Source organism: Martes martes (genome assembly GCF_963455335.1).
Source record: "Martes martes genome assembly, chromosome: 4".
NCBI classification, from domain to species: domain Eukaryota; kingdom Metazoa; phylum Chordata; class Mammalia; order Carnivora; family Mustelidae; genus Martes; species Martes martes.
Genome location: NC_137891.1, coordinates 110,034,071 through 110,039,639, shown reverse-complemented (window position 1 = coordinate 110,039,639; position 5,569 = coordinate 110,034,071). Strand labels below are relative to the sequence as shown.

General features: G+C 38.6%; 1 pseudogene across 1 annotated transcript; it reads right to left on the bottom strand.

The window, feature by feature from the left end:
* Nucleotides 1-4,919: 4,919 nt before the first annotated feature.
* LOC308341796 (nucleoside diphosphate kinase A-like) lies at nt 4,920-5,366 on the bottom strand (annotated as a pseudogene). Its single transcript has one exon. The product of its transcript is annotated as a nucleoside diphosphate kinase A-like (transcript).
* Between the last annotated feature and the right edge of the window lie 203 nt (nt 5,367-5,569).

Genomic DNA, 5,569 nt, shown 5'->3' with positions numbered 1-5,569 from the left:
GCAGTCAGCCGTCCTAAGATGGAAGCTACACAATGACTAAATTGGCTCTTTGACTAAGACATGTATCAACTCTTGCACCAGCACTCTCTGCAAACAAAACAAAACAAAACAAAAAAACCCACCATCACCAACAACAAAAAAACCCCAAAGTGTTTGAGACAAAAGACTTTTTTTTTTGTAAACCTGCGAATGGATTTCCATGAAGGTTGCCAACCCTAATACAAAGGCTTTGCTACCACCCAGCTCTCATTGCTGTGTTTACTCACCATGGTGGAGCATTTCCAATCCTGTCAGCTTGTCTTTGATTTTACATATTTTATAGTAACTTCCTAGCCAAATATCAGTGCTGCTCACTATCTTTAGATGTTCAAAATCAAAAGTTGTACAGTGCTTATGTTTTTTATTTTACTTAATGATTATTTCTATTTTTGACAATCTTTGACAGCTCTTTTCAGCATGGGGGCTACAATGAATCCACTGAAACCCTGGCTTTTATGGAGAGTTAAAAAAAGCCAGAGAATTATTTTGCCCAACAAACTTGGGAGATAGATTTTTGTTCCCTTCAGCCTCTGTAAATCCTATGTATCTCCATTACAGGTTTACCTTAGGAATGGAATTTTGTGTCTTGCTAGCATTTTATAAATTTTTTTCTGGAACATTTCACGTAAAACAGAGAAGTACTTTTCCTATCTTTTATTTAAAGCCAGAATGTCTTCTGGGACAAAGAGGTGGCTTTTAGAAATGGAACTGGAACATGATAGTCTGCCCCAAATGAGACAAATCTAAAGTGTGCTGAGCTAAGAAGCCAGACAGGTTTCAAAAACCTCTTACCATATTTATTTTTATATGTAGACTTCATCTTGTGCCCATTCCCATACGATCTGCCATCAATTACCCGGTGGTAATGAAAACCTCCATGTGTTTTACAAGATAGAGGCACAATAAAAGTAACTGGGGCCAGTAAGCTGCCACTTCAGCTTTTTTTCTTATTGCCTGCCCCTGCACACCCCTGACTTCTTCCTCTGCCTTTCTTTTAAAAAGCTTCCATGTGTGTATCCCCTCTTTTTCATCCTTTCAAGTTTGCTGGAGAAATTATAGTGTTACATTTCAAGGCACTTGGGAATCAGATAGACCAGGAATTGAAATCCTGGCTCTATCCTTGGTGTGAACTTTCTCTGCCTCAGTTTCCTTATCTCTAAATGGGTGCTAATAGGAAGAATAAATGAGATTATATTTATAAGGCACTTGGTCTAGTGCATCACTACATATTAGAAACACTCCGTAATTGAAAGCTATTTTTATCTTTCTTAGTCTCTCTCTTTATTGTTCTTTTAAATTTTGGTACCCCCTCGCCACCCACACCCTTCGTCTTTCTGGTCTTTATTACTTAGATTTCTCTTTCTTCCCCCATGATGTAGTTAGCATATGTATGCCTTTGCCTGTGACCTAATCCAGTTAACCTCAAACAAGGGGTTGTACTGGAAAGGATTTTTAACTATTCAACTAATTTAACTATGCAAAAACCCGAGGGAAGCCTTAAATTGATCTTTAATAGTTCTTCATTGTTTCTTTTCTTTTGGCTTCAGTTAGGTCAACTCAGTATAGAGAAACGTCTGGTTCATGCTTATCAGAAGCTCTGATGAGGAGTTATAGACATTTTACATTAAAAAGAGAGAGAATGACCAATTTATAAATACACTTTTCCTTGGAGTAACATCTTTCAATGTGTAGAGTCCATGGGGATTGGAGAAGAGAATAAACAAATTAAAGGCTTGGGGCGCCTGGGTGGCTCAGTGGGTTAAAGCCTCTGCCTTCGGCTCAGGTCATGATCCCAGGATCCTGGGATCGAGCTCCACATCGGGCTCTCTGCTCAGCGGGGAGCCTGCTTCCCCATCTCTCTCTCTCTGCCTGCCTCTCTGCCTACTTGTGATCTCTGTCTGTCAAATAAATAAGTAAATAAATAAACAAAAACAAATTAAAGGCTTTGTATTTCTCTTCTCACATCTCTAAAACTGAAGAGGTGGGCTAGATGTTTTCACCTCTTCTAAATACTAGTGATAGAACCATGCTAGCATAACTCTTCAATCGAAAGATACCTTGGTGTTTGAGGCTCTCAGCCTTTTCACTGAGGGATACTATAAGGAACAGGTTTATGAATCACATCCTGTATTCATCGTTCAGGAATACTACCGAGGACATTGTCTAGTATGTTATTCAGTAGGGCTTCTGTACGAAACCCACTTTGCCTTTTCATATTAACATCTAGCAAACTTAGAGCCAAATTCAAGTATCAGTTCTAGTCACTGAAAGAGTGTTTATAGGCTTCCTAACTGTATTATCTGTAATACTGCTGTTTCAAAAATAGTGTGTTCAGTTTTTTCTACTTTATAATATTTACCTTAAATCCTCTCTAGAAAAACTAAGACTATACATTAATAAGTAATTCTCATCCCTTCCCCTGGCTTCTCTGACCTCTTGGCACTCACGGATCCCATTTCCTTCAAATGCCATTTCATTCACACACGTTCTTAAGTTCTGTTTATCTCTTGGGTGAAATCAATGACTAATAATTTGTGCACATGTATAAAAGGGAGGGAGCCTATCCTTTCTTCCCTCCTGACTTCTAGTTTTTTGCGTGTACATTTTTGTTTGGCTTGCAGATGTTATTCGATGTTATCTGGTAAGAGGAAATCTACAATGATAACCCCCTATCATACTTGACTTTCCCTTATGATCTTAACTTTGCTAGTGAGACCCTATTTTTTCTCTTTTCTGTATTTCTCTTTCCTTTTTTAAAGAATATGCCATATTTTGTTTTGGAATATGTCCTATATTACCTTGAGAACATGGACTCCAGACAAAATTTGTCCTGAATTGCTTAGTTTGTGTGCCACTTGAAAAACAAAACTAATTGCCAGCCAAATGATGCACAGACTGAGGCTGGCTTATGCCAGTTCTTGGTTTGGTAATTTACTATAGGTTATTGAAACTATTTGGTGTTTTAACTTTACAAATAGCTTCAAGAGGATTTTATTAGTTAAGATACACATGTATCATCATTTTACAAAGAAGGAAAACTAAAATAGTGATAACTAAGATAGCATGTGGCTTAGCACACTGTGAATGCCACGGATCTGGAATCAGACTTCTTGGGTTTGAACTCCACATTCTTCAGTTATTTGTCATGTGATTTTGAACAAATAACTTAGTTTTTTGGTACTTTGTTATTTTTGTTTTTTAATCTGCATAGTGGTCTCACTAATGGCGCTTTTAGTTTAGCTCAGAGCCTGGTGCATAAATAGTATTATTTCTTTGGTGATTTTTAATTTTCAGGATAAAACTGTCAAAACTGATCTGCAATGAACTGAAACATAATTACACTTAATTGCCCAGTCTCCATGTCTCGGGGCCCTTTGTTGTTGGGTTCCTTTTATCCAAAGAAAGCTGTCCTTTACTTCAGCATTATACTTGGACATTGGGGAACAAGAAATAGTGTATGAACAAAATGAAGCTGAAAAAGAAGTTGATGATTTAAATAAATGAGCATTGTTTCTTATAAAACCCAGGAAGGATAAAGAGCCCCACTCAGTTCATTAACCAGTTACTAAATGGTGTTTGTGTTATCCCCATGAATACTAAATGAATTCATTATGATATGTGCTATTACAGTGAATAGCAAATGAATTCATAACGATGGGCTCCATAAAAATATTCCTAATGGAGAAGTTATGCATTATCAAGCTGATTTCTAGAGTAACTGAGGCTTACATTTAAATGGGGAAAATAAATAATACCAGGCACAACATGGGTTAGCTGGAGTTATCTGAGTAGGTTCTACAGAACAAAAAACACCATTCATGTGTTGGTCATGTGTCCGTAGCCTCAGATGACTCTCAGTTTTTGGTTTCTGTCCTTTATCATTGGTGACTTATGTCTATTTCTGTCTTTGATTCAAAGAGATGGGTACAGTCCTATGCACCTGGTCAACAGTAAACCTTAGGTTTGTGTTGACACAGATTAGGTTGGGAAGTTTGAAGGGTTTTCAACCTTTCCCATCCAGAGGCTATCTGAAGGAATGGCTACCACACTTGACCAATCTGCAAGTCAGTTGTGGCACATAAAATCCAGTGAACCCCCTCATCTGTCCACTTTTTCTCAGCAGAAGAATAAAATAAATTTTAGAATTAATGGCATGAATGGTGTACCCTTGAAGTAATATTTGGATTTTATTGACCATCATAAATAGATTATGAAGTCGTGGCAGCAACAAAAGCACAGATGGTGTCTTATTATAAACCTGCAAACTACAAGCGATGAGCCTGAAGACCACTCAGAGGGCACTTGTGGGCCATCAGTGGTCTAGAAATCACGTTATGATAGCCTCTCATCTAAAGGTATAATTAATTTCTTAGGAAAAAAAATGACACAGCTTCTTGGTTCATAATAAAATTAAAATACTTCCTGGGCTTAATTTTCAAGAACCAGCAGTTTTATATGTCACCCTAATTTATTATTATATTTGAGCCTATGAAAGTAAAATTTAGCAAGAAGTGTAAAAAGTAGAAGAAGTAGAGAGCAGAACTTTACTAATGCAAGCAGTTTAACAATTCAATTAAGTAACATTACTTGCAACCTCCAATGTGCAAAGCGTTGTGGGAGATACATAAATAAGACACTGTGGTAGTCCTTAAGAAATTTTCAACATAGGCTGTCATGTACATATCTTTTGGGAGGGAGATGCAATATTTTAATCTAAAGGTAGCACATAATACTATAAAGGGACCACTCCCAGCTCCAAGAGTTCCCCTCCAGATTATAAGGGAGTTCTTTAAAAATAACTTGATTTCCTAGAGGCTGACTACCTCCCCATGAGAAGGAGAGGTTATGGAGTAAACAAAGCTCTGAGGTCTGCTCTGTTGTCACTCACAGACCTGGTTCTGAGCAGAGCTCTTGTAATCCACCAGCTCCTCGGGCTGAAACCACAAGCCAATCTCCTTTCTTGCAATCTCACAGAATCGCTGCCATAGATAATATTCCTGGCAACGTGGTTGTGAAGGCCCCCATGAAGGGTCCCAGGCTTGCAGTCTACAGGGGCTCCCTAGGCCTGTCTTCACCACATTCAGCCCCTCCCAGACCATGGCAACCACAGGACTTGATTGCATGTTCTTCACCAGGCAGGCTGGCAAAGAATGGATGGTCCTTTTGGTCAATGTAGTATCCCTTGAGAAGGTCTTCAGAAGCTTGAATTAATTTCGTAGCAATCAGGCAGAATCCCTTTTGCTCAAAACACTTAATGGTCTCTCCCACCAGGCTGCGCTGGACGCCATCAAGCTTGATGGCAATAAGGTGCATTCACTTTTGGCCATGACCCTGGGGATAGAGAGCCTTCCAGCTGTTCAGGCTACCACTTCATCTGGGGCCACTCTGTCATGTACATATTTAACCATGATACAAGTTGGACTGCGATAAGACTTAGAACCAATATACACATGATGGAATGTGAATAATAGCAAGATAACAGCAAACAATTCTATAGCACTTGCTATGTGCCATGAACTTTTCTAAGCAC